Raw genomic sequence first — 17,969 nt, forward strand, 5'->3', positions numbered from 1 at the left:
CCTCAAATGACCCCCCTGCTGGCCTGGTCATCCCTCACGGCCCCCCTGCTGACCTCGTCGCCCCATGCAGCCTGCTGTTCAGTCATTTGGTCATCCCTCACTAACCCGCCTGCCAGCCTGGTCACCCCATGCAGCCTGCTTGTTCAGTCGTTTGGTCGTCCCTCACTAACCCCCCTGCTGGCCTGGTCGTAGGCAGCCATCTTGTGAGGGCGTGAAGGTTAATTTGCAATTACCTCTTTATTCTATAGGATTTCTTCAGGGGCTTAACGCTGAAGATGCCCTGCTACCTGCTACCGTGGTGAGGATGCCACGCTGTGGGTGCCAGGACTGGGGGCCACCGCTGTGGGCACCCCTGTGCGCGCAGCCTGCGCCTGACTCTTCCCCTAAAGGCGGTTCCCTCAGCAGGAGTGTCCGCTGGGCTGTGCACGGAGAGCCAACGTTCCTCTCCGAGCGCACTGCCTGGTGTGCCCGGGCGACGAGCGCGCTGTCAGTTCCACAAAAGCCTCTTTGTGAGGGCCCCCCGACAGACACAATGAGCAATCACAGCAGAAGCTGTGGCTTCTTTGTTGGTGGAAGTGAAATCCTACATGGGGCGCCGCCTTCCTGCCACTTCCCCTGCGATAAACGGGTTCGCTTCTCGGAGCCGAGAGTGGTTTTGTAGCCGGGGAGGTAAAGGGAGGCTGATGAAAGGCAATTCTCACTTAGTTCGCTTTGAACAGGGTTTGCCAAGTTCCTGACCGTTCCCCCGGCCACTCGTGACTTAAATACCACCCGTCTAAGCACCGAAAAAGCCACCCTCGCGGAATACAGATCCGGTCGGGGTGATGGCTGCCAAGGTCAATGAGAAGCCCCGAAGGCCTTCGGCTCCCGCCAGGAGGTGAGGAGCTGGGCCGGTCACGCGCCTTTTCAGGTCCGAAGAGGCAGCAAGAGGGTTTTCGGTCCCTCCTCTGTCCCTGCATTCCCTCAGCTAACCCTCGTTTGGGGACTCGTTTCTGTCCCTGTCTCCTGGGGTGGGGTCCTGAGCTGAACTGGTCAAGCAGGGAGGGTGCAAGACGGGGTTCAAGGTTGAAATTACGTCATCTCTGAAAACAGCCAGAGCAGCATTGTAGCCAATCACAGAACCGGAGCAACACTGAGTTACATTGTAACTGCAGGAGAATGCCATATTCTGAAGAGATTTATAGACTAGACTAGTATATACAGGGGCAAAGTGTCGTGGCATATACAGCTATCAAATAGTTTGGCAAAGGTGTATGTGTCTGCATATGTACATATAGGTACACATATGTAATGTATATATTATGTATAAATATACTATGTGTGTATATGTATCTAAAGAGAGAGCAAACATTGCAAATTAGTAACAATTGGTTAGTCTAAGTGAAGAATACAGGGGTGTCCATTGTGTTTATGTTTTTTCTTTTCTATAGTTTTAAATTTTTTCACAGCACGAAGTTAGAGGAAAAGTTATCTCTGACCTCAAGGAATTTACTATCTAGAGATCAAATTTTTTTTTTTTTCTAGTGTAAAGGAAGGGAGGGGAGGATTGGATTGAAGACACGGGGTCAGAAGTCACTCATAGAATGTGGACACTATTAAACCAGGTCTGGACGCCTTTGATGAGGTCCGGGCAGCCACGTCAGCCACACCCACACCCACACCCACACCCCCAGATCCCCCATAGGGAGGGAGCCTCACAGCAGGCGTGTTGGGTGGAGCTGAACCCCAGCCCCGTCCAGGGACGGTGCTGCCTGGCGCTCTCGCGGTGGTCACTCGTGCTCACGGAGAAGTGTTCTGTGGTTTTAACACTTGGAGGATGTTCAGTTTAGGTCTCTGGGGCCAGGGTCCGAGCAGGTGAGGCCTGCCCTCCCGCCCCCACCACCTTTCTGCAGAGCCCGCCCCTCCCGGTTCTAGGAAGCTGCCCGCTCCGCCCCGGGCAGCCAGCGGGCACGTGGCCGCTCTCAGCAAGCGCAGCCCCGGCTCCTGTAAGGGAGATGGACCGCATGTCCCTGGTGTCCGAGCAGGGTCCTGGGTTCAAAGAGAACGAATGAATGAGAGATGCATCTGAGATCAGGACCGAGAGCCTGCCCAGACCACGTTCTGTTCAGTAGGAGCTCAGTCCCTGTTTGTATGTCTCCCCCTCTCCCCCCAACCTTGGATTGATTGATTGATTGATTGATTTTTTATTGATTTCAGAGAGAGGAAGGGAGAGGGAGAGGGAGATAGGAACATCAATGATGAGAGAGAACCATAGACCGGCTGCCTCCTGCACGCCCCACACTGGGGATGGAGCCTGCAACCCGGGCCTGTGCCCTTGACCAGGAACCAAACCGTGACCTCCTGGTTCATAGGTCAACGCTCAACCACTGAGCTACACTGGCCAGACTGTCCCTTGCCTTGCATTTGACGTTGCCTCTTGGCTATTCCTGCCTTCAGACGCCCGCCGCACACCAGTACGAAAGCCCGGCCGATCGACTGGAACAGGACTCGGAGGCCTCTGTAATCATGTTAAATGAGGAAAAGACAATCACTTTTTCTTTTTCTCTCTTTTTCATACAAAGGCGCTGGCTGTCTCAGGGTCATCAGATGCCTCTTGAGATTTTCAACATTTAATAGCAACAGCGGTTTCCCCAAATGACAAGCACAGAGCTCTCAGCTTATTTCGAAAGGATTGTAAAAGGAGAAGGCATTGAGGAAAGAAAACACACAAAAACCTCACAGACAGAGACAACAGTCCGGTGAGTAACAGAGGGAAAGGGAGACAAATGGGGCGTGTACACTGCTCCCTTTTACTGTACCTCCCCGGTCAGACTGGCCGAGAGCTGATGTGGCAGAAACAAACACAGGAATGAGCTATGAGCTCCCTCCCTCCCTCCTCTGCTGAGCAGCACTGGGGCTGGGGCAGCTGCAGTTGGTTGAAGCAATCAGGTACAAGCGTTGAGGACAGATTAAAAGAGGGCAAAATGGCCCAGGCCGGTGTGGCTCAGTGGATAGAGTGTCGGCTTATGGACTGAAGGGTCCTGGGTTTGATTCCGGCTAAGGGCACATTCTCGGGTTGTGGGCTCGATCCCCAGTGGGGGGCGTGCAGGAGGCAGCCGGTCCATGATTCTCTCTCATCATTGATGTTTCTATCTCTCCCTCTCCCTCTCCCTTCCGCTCTGAAGTCAATAAAAAATATATTTCAAAAAATAAAATAAAAAATAAAAGATGGCAAAAATGGAAAGGCAGACCGAACCGGCTTGACTTAAGGGAGAACACCCTCTCACTGGAGAAGAAGACAGATCTAGAAAGTAAGAATGGAGGAAGCAGGGGTGGGAGGTGATGGGGTGGGGGGAGGCAAGCGCCCCGCAGGTTGAGGTCTTAGACTTCGGGGCTGGGAGGAGGCGGGCGTGGGAAGCAATGCCCTGTGAGCTGTGAAATGGTGAGTGAGGCGAATGGGGAGCGAGGATTTTAAGAAAAATGGGCGTGTGTTATGGATGTGCCTGTAAAGAGATGACAGTAAAGGCTTAGTTACTTTCTGTGTTTTTTCTGAATGGGATCCTGGCCAGAGACAGACCTCGAGATGCACAAGAACTGATGGCTTTATGCAGATTACATTCACAAGGTAAGATTAATGCAGGGAAACCGGGGTAGGCCCTCTTATTACCCCAAGAACGTTCAATGTCTGACCCCCAGAGGGAACTCCGTTTTGGGGTGTGAAGAAAAAGAGCCCATTTACCAGAAAGTGGACGCTCCCATTCATGGCCAGGGCCTTGCTCACGAGGTCATTGGGGTTTCTTAATTCCCGCATTCCTTGGCATCTCTTCCCAGTGTGATTTCTAAAGACGTGTTCATTGAATCTCCACACCACCAGCTCCCAGCTTTTTTTACTTTTAAGTAACATCTTTCTTAAGCAAGAAACACTTCACCTATATAAGACCCAAGACAGAAGTCAGACATCGAAAGCCATTGCAGGATTCCGATTCATTCTCTGAAACGCAGGCAGGTTCGTTACACTGAATCAGTGATTACTTTTCAGACCCCCGTTTCCTCTGACAGGCTTGGTCCTCAGGCTTTTAGGGAATTCGTCTTCAGAAAATAAAAGGTCTTTAAAGGAAGGAGAGTACTTGGTGCCTTGCTTGTGTTCAGTGTTAAAAGGTATAGATGAGTGTTGGATGGAGGAGTGAATAGAGGAGTGGATGGATGTTGTGTGGAAGAGTGAATGGGTGTTGGGTGGAAGAGTGGATGGATGTTAGGTTGAGGAGTGGATGGGCTGTTTGGATGGAGGAGTGGATGGGTGTTGGGTGGAGGAGTGGATGGGTGTTGGGTGGAGGAGTGGATGGGTGTTGGGTGGAGGAGTGGATGTGTGTTGGGTGGAGGAGTGGATGGTGTTGGGTGGAGGAGAGGATGGGCATTGGGTGGAGGAGTGGATGGGTGTTGGGTGGAGGAGAGGATGGGTGTTGGGTGGAGGAGAGGATGGGTGTTGGGTGGAGGAGTGGATGGGTGTTGGGTGGAGGAGTGGATGGGTGTTGGGTGGAGGAGTGGATGGGTGTTGGGTGGAGGAGTGGATGTGTGTTGGGTGGAGGAGTGGATGGTGTTGGGTGGAGGAGAGGATGGGCATTGGGTGGAGGAGTGGATGGGTGTTGGGTGGAGGAGAGGATGGGTGTTGGGTGGAGGAGAGGATGGGTGTTGGGTGGAGGAGTGTTGGGTGGAGGAGTGGATGGGTGTTGGGTGGAGGAGTGGATGGGCATTGGGTGGAGGAGAGGATGGGTGTTGGGTGGAGGAGAGGATGGGTGTTGGGTGGAGGAGAGGATGGGTGTTGGGTGGAGGAGTGTTGGGTGGAGGAGTGGATGGGTGTTGGGTGGAGGAGTGGATGTGTGTTGGGTGGAGGAGAGGATGGGTGTTGGGTGGAGGAGTGTTGGGTGGAGGAGTGGATGGGTGTTGGGTGGAGGAGAGGATGGGTGTTGGGTGGAGGAGAGGATGGGTGTTGGGTGGAGGAGTGTTGGGTGGAGGAGTGGATGGGTGTTGGGTGGAGGAGTGGATGTGTGTTGGGTGGAGGAGTGGATGGGTGTTGGGTGGAGGAGTGGATGTGTGTTGGGTGGAGGAGTGGATGGGCATTGGGTGGAGGAGAGGATGGGTGTTGGGTGGAAGAGTGGATGGGCATTGGGTGGAGGAGAGGATGGGTGTTGGGTGGAGGAGAGGATGGGCATTGGGTGGAGGAGAGGATGGGTGTTGGGTGGAGGAGTGGATGGGCGTTGGGTGGAGGAGTGGATGGGTGTTGGGTGGAGGAGTGGATGGGTGTTGGGTGGAGGAGTGGATGGGCATTGGGTGGAGGAGAGGATGGGTGTTGGGTGGAGGAGAGGATGGGTGTTGGGTGGAGGAGTGTTGGGTGGAGGAGTGGATGGGTGTTGGGTGGAGGAGTGGATGTGTGTTGGGTGGAGGAGTGGATGGGTGTTGGGTGGAGGAGTGGATGGGTGTTGGGTGGAGGAGTGGATGTGTGTTGGGTGGAGGAGTGGATGGGCATTGGGTGGAGGAGAGGATGGGTGTTGGGTGGAAGAGTGGATGGGTGTTGGGTGGAGGAGTGGATGGGCGTTGGGTGGAGGAGAGGATGGGTGTTGGGTGGAAGAGTGGATGGGTGTTGGGTGGAAGAGTGGATGGGTGTTGGGTGGAGGAGTGGATGGGCGTTGGGTGGAGGAGTGGATGTGTGTTGGGTGGAGGAGTGGATGTGTGTTGGGTGGAGGAGTGGATGGTGTTGGGTGGAGGAGTGGATGGGTGTTGGGTGGAAGAGTGGATGTGTGTTGGGTGGAAGAGTGGATGTGTGTTGGGTGGAGGAGTGGATGTGTGTTGGGTGGAGGAGTGGATGGGTGTTGGGTGGAGGAGTGGATGGATGTTGGGTGGAGGAGAGGATGGGTGTTGGGTGGAGGAGAGGATGGATGTTGGGTGGAGGAGAGGATGGGTGTTGGGTGGAGGAGAGGATGGATGTTGGGTGGAGGAGTGGATGGGTGTTGGGTGGAGGAGTGGATGGGTGTTGGGTGGAAGAGTGGATGGGCGTTGGGTGGAAGAGTGGATGGGTGTTGGGTGGAGGAGTGGATGGGCGTTGGGTGGAGGAGTGGATGTGTGTTGGGTGGAGGAGTGGATGTGTGTTGGGTGGAGGAGTGGATGTGTGTTGGGTGGAGGAGTGGATGGTGTTGGGTGGAGGAGAGGATGTGTGTTGGGTGGAGGAGTGGATGGGTGTTGGGTGGAGGAGTGGATGGGTGTTGGGTGGAGGAGAGGATGGGCGTTGGGTGGAGGAGTGGATGGGCGTTGGGTGGAGGAGAGGATGGGTGTTGGGTGGAGGAGTGGATGGGTGTTGGGTGGAGGAGAGGATGGGTGTTGGGTGGAAGAGTGGATGGGTGTTGGGTGGAGGAGAGGATGGGTGTTGGGTGGAGGAGAGGATGGGTGTTGGGTGGAGGAGAGGATGGGTGTTGGGTGGAGGAGAGGATGGGTGTTGGGTGGAGGAGAGGATGGGCATTGGGTGGAGGAGAGGATGGGTGTTGGGTGGAGGAGAGGATGGGTGTTGGGTGGAGGAGAGGATGGGTGTTGGGTGGAGGAGAGGATGGGTGTTGGGTGGAAGAGTGGATGGGTGTTGGGTGGAGGAGTGGATGGGCGTTGGGTGGAGGAGAGGATGGGTGTTGGGTGGAGGAGTGGATGGGTGTTGGGTGGAGGAGAGGATGGATGTTGGGTGGAGGAGTGAATGTGTGTTGGGTGGAGGAGTGGATGGGTGTTGGGTGGAGGAGAGGATGGGTGTTGGGTGGAGGAGTGGATGGGTGTTGGGTGGAGGAGAGGATGGATGTTGGGTGGAGGAGTGAATGTGTGTTGGGTGGAGGAGTGGATGGGCGTTGGGTGGAGGAGAGGATGGGTGTTGGGTGGAGGAGTGGATGGGTGTTGGGTGGAGGAGAGGATGGATGTTGGGTGGAGGAGTGAATGTGTGTTGGGTGGAGGAGTGGATGGGTGTTGGGTGGAGGAGAGGATGGGTGTTGGGTGGAGGAGAGGATGGGTGTTGGGTGGAGGAGAGGATGGATGTTGGGTGGAGGAGTGGATGGGTGTTGGGTGGAGGAGAGGATGGATGTTGGGTGGAGGAGAGGATGGATGTTGGGTGGAAGAGTGGATGGGTGTTGGGTGGAGGAGTGGATGGGCGTTGGGTGGAGGAGAGGATGGGTGTTGGGTGGAGGAGTGGATGGGTGTTGGGTGGAAGAGTGGATGGTGTTGGGTGGAGGAGAGGATGGGCATTGGGTGGAGGAGTGGATGGGTGTTGGGTGGAGGAGTGGATGGGTGTTGGGTGGAGGAGTGGATGTGTGTTGGGTGGAAGAGAGGATGGGTGTTGGGTGGAGGAGAGGATGGGTGTTGGGTGGAGGAGTGGATGGGTGTTGGGTGGAGGAGTGGATGGGTGTTGGGTGGAGGAGAGGATGGATGTTGGGTGGAGGAGAGGATGGGTGTTGGGTGGAGGAGTGGATGGTGTTGGGTGGAGGAGAGGATGGGTGTTGGGTGGAGGAGAGGATGGGCGTTGGGTGGAGGAGAGGATGGGTGTTGGGTGGAGGAGAGGATGGGCGTTGGGTGGAGGAGTGGATGGGTGTTGGGTGGAGGAGAGGATGTGTGTTGGGTGGAGGAGAGGATGGGCGTTGGGTGGAGGAGTGGATGTGTGTTGGGTGGAAGAGAGGATGGGTGTTGGGTGGAGGAGAGGATGGGTGTTGGGTGGAGGAGTGGATGGGTGTTGGGTGGAAGAGAGGATGGGTGTTGGGTGGAGGAGAGGATGGGTGTTGGGTGGAGGAGTGGATGGGTGTTGGGTGGAGGAGAGGATGGATGTTGGGTGGAGGAGTGAATGTGTGTTGGGTGGAGGAGTGGATGTGTGTTGGGTGGAGGAGAGGATGGATGTTGGGTGGAGGAGAGGATGGGTGTTGGGTGGAGGAGTGGATGGGCGTTGGGTGGAGGAGAGGATGGATGTTGGGTGGAGGAGAGGATGGGCGTTGGGTGGAGGAGAGGATGGGCGTTGGGTGGAGGAGAGGATGGATGTTGGGTGGAGGAGAGGATGGGTGTTGGGTGGAGGAGAGGATGGATGTTGGGTGGAGGAGAGGATGGGTGTTGGGTGGAGGAGTGGATGGGTGTTGGGTGGAGGAGTGGATGGGTGTTGGGTGGAGGAGTGGATGGGTGTTGGGTGGAGGAGAGGATGGATGTTGGGTGGAGGAGAGGATGGGTGTTGGGTGGAGGAGTGGATGGGTGTTGGGTGGAGGAGAGGATGGGTGTTGGGTGGAGGAGAGGATGGGCGTTGGGTGGAGGAGAGGATGGGTGTTGGGTGGAGGAGTGGATGGGTGTTGGGTGGAGGAGTGGATGGGTGTTGGGTGGAGGAGTGGGTGGAGGAGAGGATGGATGTTGGGTGGAGGAGTGGATGGGTGTTGGGTGGAGGAGTGGATGGGTGTTGGGTGGAGGAGTGGGTGGAGGAGAGGATGGATGTTGGGTGGAGGAGTGGATGGGCGTTGGGTGGAGGAGTGGATGGAGGAGAGGATGGATGCTGGCCTCTGGGACAGGGGGGAAATACTCTCTGCTGTGTAAGCCCCAGTGTTTTTGCATCTTAAAGCAGAATGCGTTGAGAATCTGAGCCTATTTTGCGAAGAAGAAACTGGTCTTTGCGGGATTCTCGGAGTCCTAAGAGCACTACCCACTGAGCAGTGTGCAGGCCCGAGGCCCAGGGCGTGGTGGTCACAGCCTTGGACCTGGAATTGGGGCCGCAGCGGCGTCTAGACCGGCTCCTTCGGGGGAGCAGCCTCTCCCCGCTTTGCACATAACCCCTGCCACGCCTCCACCTGCGCATCCGGACAAGGAAGCAACGGGCTTCTCTGCGGCCCCTTCGTACTGAAAGTCTCTGGTTTGGATTCGTCATGATGACTCATCGTGACTCAGCAAGAGAAAGTGAGGTCGTGTTCTGAATATTCTGGTTGAGAGAGCGGGCGAGGCTGTGCTCTGTGTTTCCATCAGTCATGTGAGCGGGGAAGCCGTTCTGTCATTAAAGTGTGAGGCCGATCCCCGGCAGGAGAGTCTGCGAGCCTCTGGGCCGCGGGATGCTGCGGGGACCCGCCTGTCCGCAGCGTTCCTTCCTCGGAGGGCGAGCTGCCGTGGCCAAGGTCAGAGAGCCCTGCGTCGGAAATAGCACGGTTATTGGTGTGGATCACAGCACTTCAGCTGATTGCCACGTCTCATTCCCGTTAATTTCAGAAGTAGGATTAGCCACGCAAACGAAAACTGGGTGTTTATAATGCAGTGGGCTCCTTCCTTCCTCGGAAGCCAGCGGCCTGCGAATCTCAATAATCTGCAGGCAGTTTTATAATCCATCCTCAAATTACCTGACAGTTGGATTATTTCAGAGTTAAAACAAAGGGCTGTGGAGATGGTCTCGCTGTCCCTGCTCTCCTGGCTACACAGCCGCTTCCTCCTGGCTCATCGCTCACCTGCGGACCAGGCCAGCGCCAGGGCGGGCAGGGGACGCGGCCCAGCGGGAGTGCGAGGGCGTCCAGGCGAGGAGATGCCCTCTGCTCGCGCCTCACTCGCTGCACCTCTGTCCTCCGTCTGTTGTGTCGGCTCCAGTTTCGCATGTTGTGCTGGTTCCTGTTCCTTTCGGGGGGACACCCTCCCGAGGGAGAGAGGCTCTCCGCCGGTGTGACTGGTTGGGAACGCTGTTCCTGCAGGAGGGGACCCTCCCAGGCACCCCGCTGACACAGGAGTCAGTGCCCGGAGCTGCCCAGGCCCCCGCCACCCTAAGGAGCAACCAGTGACCTCCCTGTTTCCCAAGAGAACAGATACTGGTGTTTCCATGTCCCCGTTCCACCAGCGACTGTGGGAGGCCCGTGGCGTTTAGGTGGACGCATAGGATGTGGGGTCCCAGGGAATCTACCGCATAACCTGACCAATGCCTTCATTCCGCAGTGAGAAGCCACAGCGCCGGCGAGGAGGGGAGCGCAGTGCCTTCCTCGGTGATGGTGACGTGGTGAGTCCCTCGCTCTGGTCGGAGGGGTGGAGTCACGGGGCCAGACCAGGGGCAGCTGTGTGTGACCTTGTCAGGGCCTGTATGTGACCTTGTCAGAGCGTGTGTGACCTTGTCAGGGCGTGGGTGACCTCATCAGGGCGTGGGTGATCTTGTCAGGGCGTGGGTGACCTTGTCAGGGCATTGTGACCTTGTCAGGGCCTGTGTGACCTTGTCAGGGCGTGTGTGTGACCTTGTCAGGGCATGGGTGACCTTGTCAGGGCGTGGGTGACCTTGTCAGGGCGTGGGTGATCTTGTCAGGGCATGTGTGACCTCGTCAGGGCCTGTGTGTGACCTCGTCAGGGCGTGTGTGACCTCGTCAGGGCGTGGGTGACCTCGTCAGGGCGTGGGTGACCTCGTCAGGGCGTGTGGGTGACCTCGTCAGGGCGTGTGTGACCTCGTCAGGGCGTGTGTGACCTCGTCAGGGCGTGGGTGACCTTGTCAGGGCGTGTGTGACCTCGTCAGGGTGTGGGTGACCTCGTCAGGGTGTGTGTGAGCTCAGCGGGGCCGGGGAGCAAATCTTCCCAGAGCACCGTGGCCATCATGAGGGGCGGCTCTTCTAATACAGAGGGAGGAGAAAGTTCAAAGGTTCAAGTTCAAAGACGGACAGCCCGGCGGGGCCACCGGGCCTCCTGGGTCCCTCGGGAGCAGCGTTGTGAGCTGGCCCCCGGGCGGTGCAGGAAGAGCCGGGAGAGCGGGGCCGGCCACACCGCTCCGGCCGCTCCGGGCTGTTGGTTTCTCTTCTGCTCCGGCGTGTCCCCGAGCCGCCTGCCTGCCTGTCCCCTCCGGGCCAGGTTTCCGCTCGGCAGCTGCCCCAGGTCTGCTCTGGGCACTGCCCCGGCCCCGGCCCTGACCCCAGGCCTTTCGGGGAATGGCTGGCTGGCACCCCTTCCCCTAACTTAAAGGAAGGCTCACACCCCCAGACAGGGCGTCCTGTGTGGGACGAGGGGGGTGCCGGGGACACCTCGGTCATCCCACTCCCTTCCTCTGTCCTGCACCCCGAATCCCACGGGGGCGGAGGACGGGGGCTCTCTCTTGGGAAAGCCCCCCTCCCCCCCTGACCTCAGCCCGATCCATCTCCTCCGCAGGGTCCTGACCCACGTCTGCTTTTCTCCAACACCCAGACTCTGTCCATGTCGGCACATCAGGATGTAAACGAAAATAAACATTAAAGAATAGGGCCGCTTTAAAACCCTAACCCTAACCCTAACCCTAACCCTCCGGCTGCCTGGCCGTCCTGTGCCTCAAGCCTCAGGAATGTCCAACGGGACCAAACGGCCTCTGGAGGGGCCAGAGCAGCACTGTGTCCCCAGAACCGTCTGCAGAGATGACAGGAACGCACTTCCTGCCTCCGGCGAGTTAGAAACATTGTTCAGGGTCAGGTCACTGCGTCACGCTGTCTGCGCCTATGACAGCGCTTCCCGGTCCGGAGGTCTCTGTCCCCCCTCTCCCATATCCCCCCCACTCCCCCCACTGCTGTTCCTCCTCCTCCTCCTCCTCCTCCCCCTCCTCCTCCCCCATCTCCTCCTCCTCCATCTCCTCCTCCTCCTCCCCCTCCTCCTCCCCCATCTTCTCCTCCTCCTCCTCCTCCTCCTCCTCCTCCTCCTCCTTCTCCTCCTCCTCCTCCTCCGAGCACTGGGCTTCTGCCTGAATCGGTGTGTCCGGGATAGCTCATCCGTTTGTTTTTTGTTGTTTTTTAAAATCTCAAATAAATGCTATTACCTTTCACTTTGGCCTTTCATTTATTTGTTTGTTTTGCCTTTTATTTTTAAGTTAACAAAAACAGTGGAAAACATTTAATAAATGACACGAGAGAGTGGCAACGTGCTAATCATCTTAAACACCTTACACCGCATATGAACGATGAACTAAAAAAAGTGTTAAATATAGAATGATAGGGCAATGAGCAGGAAGAGAAAGAATTGAATGTTGCCCTGGCCACTTTGGCGCAGTGGATAGGGCCTCGGCCTGTGGCCTGAGGGGTCCCAGGTTTGATTCCCGGTCAGGGCACATGCCCAGGTTTCGGGCTCGATCCCCAGTGTGGGGCGTGCAGGAGGCAGCCGATCCATGATTCTCTCTCATCATTGATGTTTCTCTCTCTCCCTCTCCCTTCCTCTCTGAAATCAATAAACATGTTTTTAAAAAACAGATTTGAGTGTTGAAGCCTTGAGATCCTGGAAGAAACAGGATGACAAGATGAAATGTTTAGGCACACGCCGGATGCCGAGGCTGGGCACACGCAGTCAGCACACAGGACGGATGCCGAGGCCGGGCACACGCAGTCAGCGCACACGCCAGATGCCAAGGCCGGGCACACGCAGTCAGCACACAGGACGGATGCCGAGGTCGGGCACACGCCGTCAGCGCACACGCCGGATGCCAAGGCCGGGCACACGCCGTCAGCACACACACCGTATGCCAAGGCCGGGCACACGCCGTCAGCGCACACGCTGGATGCCAAGGCCGGGCACACGCCGTCAGCACACAGGACGGATGCCGAGGCCGGGCACATGCAGTCAGCACACAGGACGGATGCCGAGGCCGGGCACACGCCGTCAGCGCACAGGCATCGGTCTCACACAGAACGCCCACAGGTGATACAAAGAGGAAGGCACGCCGAGAGAGCTCGGACTTCACGTGGAATCTCCCCGATTAGAGTGGGCATCGCTTAAAACTGCGAAACTTGCAAAACATCTCTTAAGGCTTTAACCAGTGATACTGGCGTGGACAAGAGCCACCGCGTGTTAGTGCACCTGGAGGGACTGTGGGAGGCGGCGCCCCGGAGGAGGAGGGGGAAGGAGGGGGGGAGGGGGAGGGGGAGGATGAGGGGGGAAGGTCTGCTCCATGTTGGGTAACACAGAGGGGAGCCATGTGGCCTGAGCAGGCTCACCCAGGGCTGCTGTCCACCTCTTGAGGAATGACTTGCCCGCTTGGTATCCAATGCCTCGTGTGTAAGGGGGGAGTATCAGGTGCTGTGTGCTGGGTGCTAAGTGCTGCGTGCTGGGCACTGAGTGCTGCGTGCTGGGTGCTGGGTGCTGCGTGCTGGGTGCTGAGTGCTGCGTGCTGAGTACTGAGTGCTGCATCCTGGGTGCTGAGTGCTGGGTGCTGAGTGCTGCATGCTGGGTGCTGCATGCTGGGTGCTGTGTGGTGAGTGCTGGGTGCAGAGTGCTGTGTGCTGCGTGGTGAGTGCCGGGTGCTGAGTGCTGGGTGCTGGGTGCTGAGTGCTGGGTGCTGGGTGCTGCGTGCTGGGTACTGAGTGCTGCATCCTGGGTGCTGAGTGCTGGGTGCTGAGTGCTGCATGCTGGGTGCTGCGTGCTGGGTGCTGCATACTGGGTGCTGTGTGGTGAGTGCTGGGTAAAGAGTGCTGTGTGCTGCGTGGTGAGTGCTGGGTGCTGAGTTCTGGGTGCTGAGTGCTGCGTGCTGGGTGCTGCGTGAGGGGAAGCGTGTGGGGTGAGGACGGGCACAGGGAAGCGCTGTCTAGCGTGAAGCACAGGCATGAGCAGGGCTGTGCTCTGGCGGCGGGCTCCCTGGAACCACTGGGCAGCTCCTTACGACACGTCTGATAAGGAATCCGCTCAGGGCGAGCGGGGTAAAACCTGGTGGAATTTTCTACATCCTGTGATTATAGTTCCAACTGTGCATGCCTACGAGCGAAGGCTGGGAAGACCGTGCCAAGGAAGCAGGCAGTGGCCTCACGGGTTCACCGTGTCTCATGTGTGTTCATAACTGGAGACCAAGGACAGCAGGTGCCTGCGAAGAAGCTGCCGTGAGCGGTGACAGTGGGAACCCCTCCCGTGCCTGGCACAGGGGACGCAGGTGTCGCGGGCACTCGGTCAGCGTTTGCAGAGCCAGGGCACGCCAGGAAGACCCGTCCCCACCAGCTACGGGGGATGGACGTGCAAAACAACCGGTGAAATGCCCTGTGCGTCGGGACGTGCGTTAATAGGGGCAGCCCAGGCCGCTCTCGTGGGAGAAGGCGGGGACCCGGGGAGGGCGGGGACCCGGGAGGGAGGGCAGGGACCCGGGGGAGGTGGCAGCAGGCTCAAAGGTGAGTGAGCAGGAAGAGTGGCCTGGGCTCCCGGTGCCAACACTGAGCTGGCATGTGTGGGAGAGGAGGGAGGAGAGAGGGCAGGGCCAGGGGGCCAAGGGCCTCAGCCGTGCCCCCCGGAGCGAGAGTTTGTGCAGAAACAGAAGCTGGAGAAGGGCCTTTCTGCAGTCAACGAGAGAGGGGGGGGGGGTGGGCTGGCCCGGGCAGAGCAGCGCCATGAGAAGAGGCCGCAGCGTCTGTGAGAAGAACAGCCGCAGGGAGGGTGGGAGGAGGAGCAGGAGGGACAGGAAGCACCAAAGATAACCCTGACGCCACCGTCACCACCGTCACCACACGGGGACCGGCGACGCCCCAGGGACGCCAGGGCGCGGGCGGAGCTGAGCCAGCAGGTCCTTTCGGTGGCCTTCTCTCCCTGCAGACACTCACCAGGCCGCCTGCGCATTGATGAACTAGACTGCTGTCCTTCCTATGCCTGACGACCTCCAGTGGCCATGTGCCCTATGACCTCCAGTGGCCATGTGCCCTATGACCTCCAGTGCCCACGTGCCCGACGACCTCCAGTGCCCATGTGCCCTATGACCTCCAGTGCCCATGTGCCCGACGACCTCCAGTGCCCATGTGCCCTATGACCTCCAGGGCCCATGTGCCCTATGACCTCCAGTGCCCATGTGCCCTATGACCTCCAGGGCCCATGTGCCCTATGACCTCCAGTGGCCATGTGCCCTATGACCTCCAGGGCCCATGTGCCCTATGACCTCCAGTGCCCATATGCCCAATGACCTCCAGTGCCCATGTGCCCGATGACCTCCAGTGCCCATGTGCCCTATGACCTCCAGTGGCCATGTGCCCGACGACCTTCAGTGGCCATGTGCCCTATGACCTCCAGTGGCCATGTGCCCTATGACCTCCAGTGGCCATGTGCCCTATGACCTCCAGTGGCCATGTGCCCTATGACCTCCAGTGGCCATGTGCCCAATGACCTCCAGTGCCCATGTGCCCAATGACCTCCAGTGCCCATGTGCCCAATGACCTCCAGTGCCCATGTGCCCTATGACCTCCAGTGCCCATGTGCCCTATGACCTCCAGTGCCCATGTGCCCGACGACCTCCAGTGCCCATGTGCCCTATGACCTCCAGTGCCCATGTGCCCTATGACCTCCAGTGCCCATGTGCCCAATGACCTCCAGTGGCCATGTGCCCTATGACCTCCAGTGCCCATGTGCCCAATGACCTCCAGTGGCCATGTGCCCTATGACCTCCAGTGCCCATGTGCCCTACGACCTCCAGTGCCCATGTGCCCGACGACCTCCAGTGCCCATGTGCCCGACGACCTCCAGTGCCCATGTGCCCGACGACCTCCAGTGGCCATGTGCCCGACGACCTCCAGTGCCCATGTGCCCGACGACCTCCAGTGCCCATGTGCCCTATGACCTCCAGTGCCCATGTGCCCAATGACCTCCAGTGCCCATGTGCCCTATGACCTCCAGTGGCCATGTGCCCTATGACCTCCAGTGCCCATGTGCCCGACGACCTCCAGTGCCCATGTGCCCAATGACCTCCAGTGCCCATGTGCCCGACGACCTCCAGTGCCCATGTGCCCAATGACCTCCAGTGCCCATGTGCCCGACGACCTCCAGTGCCCATGTGCCCGACGACCTCCAGTGCCCATGTGCCCGACGACCTCCAGTGCCCAATGACCTCCAGTGCCCATGTGCCCGACGACCTCCAGTGCCCATGTGCCCTATGACCTCCAGTGCCCATGTGCCCAACGACCTCCAGTGCCCATGTGCCTATGACCTCCAGTGCCCATGTGCCCGACGACCTCCAGTGGCCCCTGGCCTGGGTGTGGGAGGAGGTCGTGAATGACGCTCTCGGGTCACCCCTGCCAGGCAAAGTGACCTTGAGGAGATCCAGAGAGAAAGGAGCTAAGTGAATACCGAGAACAAGTTTTTAACTAGGCTTACCACGAACTTCAGATGCACTGAAAGCTGGCCAGTGTGGCTCAGTGGCTGAGCATTGTCCGGTGCACTACAGCTCGCCCGGTCCCCGGCAGGGCACGTGCCTGGGTTGTGGGCCAGATCCCAGTCGGGGTGGGTGCAGGAGGCAGCTGATTGGTGTTTCTCCCATCGATGTCTCTCTCTCTCTTCCCTTTCCCTTCTTCTCTCTTTAAAATCAATTTTAAAAATACTAAAAAAGGAAGAGAGAGAGGGTTTGCATCCACATTAGTGTTTGGGAATGACTTGCCGCCATGATCATTCGTCGAGGAGGAACCCTCGCCTACTTCCTCTGCACTCTCCTCACTGACCATGTGACAGCCAGCTGAGCGAGCGTCAATGGCTACAGTGTCAACACCGGATCCGTAAGGGCCTGCTGGTCACGGAAACAAACATCTGACACCTTTTAACGGCTCCGCTAGAGCTGGTTGAAATATACCACTACTTAAGTGCAAGATCAGAGCCCGGATAGCAAGTTAGCTTTATTATTTACACGTTCCCCGTGTCTCCTCGGAGCAGCCACGATTCCTATCGCGTCCCCGCTCCCCGTGACCAGCCAGCAAGGAGCAGCCACGGCCCGGCACCCTCTGGACCGGGGACGGTGCAGCTTTCTGACTGCGTGACCGGTGGAAAAGCGAAGAAGGGCCATCGTCCGCTGGTGTTTCTGTGTGAGGTCATGTGCTTGTTGTGGTTGTGTAACTGGCTTTTTGTGTCTCCTTTCCCTGTTGCCGTGTATGCCTCTGGTCTCCTTTTAAACCTCTCCAGTTAGGAGCATTCATGTCTGGCCGTCTCCATAGCGAGCAGGCTCACCCCTTTGCAGCTTGCTGTGAGCTAAGAAGCTGTGTGGACAGCGCCCTCACTTTCCCCCTCCCCACCCCTCAGGCCACCTCCACACTTTGTCCAGACTTCGGGGACCCATCCCCCGGCTACAGCAGACCTCCCTGCGTCCAGGTCTCTCTCCTGAGCCTTTGAGCGCCCCGGGGCAAGGTTTTCCCGTCTTCCCAACCAGCACGGGTTCTCAAATACGTGTTGAACTGAGCTGTGAGAATTTTGCACAGCTCCTGTTTAAATAGCAGTAGCTGAGGGAGGACACCTGAAATGCAGTTAGATTCCCATGGGCACCCTGAGCACAGTCCGTGCAAGTTAATCCGTGAATGTGGCACTTCCACTTTAAATTTTTAGAAGTAGTCATTTTTTCCTCCCAGATTTCTCAGCTCCGTTTCCGAGATAGCTGAGACTGTGAGCCACATCATCGGCACAGGCCAAGCGCTACTGTAGCAATAACAATGCAACAATCATTACAACCAGGACGGAATACAGACACAGTATTGAGATGGGAATAAGACTTGCAGTTGTCAGCAACTTTAGTATCAGATTGTTTCTAAAAGATTAAATAGAGGGCCGGAGACCATGGGATACCAGGATACAGGCTTTATTGAAGATCACCCTGCCGGGCCGTCTTCCAGAAGGGAAAAAGGGACGGGCCAGGGGTGAGAGCGCCTTTTGGACGGGGCTTAGGGCACTCAGTACACGCTGATTGGTGGTTTCATGTAAGGCACATGATTAGGCACCTAGGGATTTAGGAATTGGGGGCTTAGGGTATATGGCAGGTGCTGATTGGTGGTTCAATGTACAGTCCATATAAGGTGTTCAGGAATGTCCGGCTGCAGGTGGAGTTTACGTCATACTCCGTCCATCAGTTGGGGGAAGGGAGGATCTATCAGTTTCCACCGCAATCACGGGCGGTAGCTGTCATACACAGAGCGCACATTTAAGTGACTTGTGGATTCTGAAGAAAGTTTCCGTTCAAAATTCAAAGGAACGACCCTCAGTCTGACTCTTTGGAGAGGTACTTTGAAAAGCCTTCGCACTGGCTTTTCGGTGTTTTGGTGTTGTTT

General features: G+C 57.6%; 1 long non-coding RNA gene across 1 annotated transcript; it reads left to right on the forward strand.

Annotated features, from left to right (window-relative positions):
* The first annotated feature begins 136 nt into the window (after nt 1–136).
* Nucleotides 137–11,520, forward strand: LOC307104878. Its single transcript, XR_013813942.1, has 7 exons — nt 137–298; nt 720–877; nt 2,562–2,738; nt 3,165–3,290; nt 3,549–3,604; nt 9,934–9,994; nt 11,119–11,520. It is a non-coding gene; the product is annotated as an uncharacterized lncRNA (long non-coding RNA).
* Nucleotides 11,521–17,969: the final 6,449 nt, after the last annotated feature.

Source organism: Cnephaeus nilssonii (assembly GCF_951640355.1).
Source record: "Cnephaeus nilssonii genome assembly, chromosome: 9".
NCBI lineage: Eukaryota > Metazoa > Chordata > Mammalia > Chiroptera > Vespertilionidae > Cnephaeus > Cnephaeus nilssonii.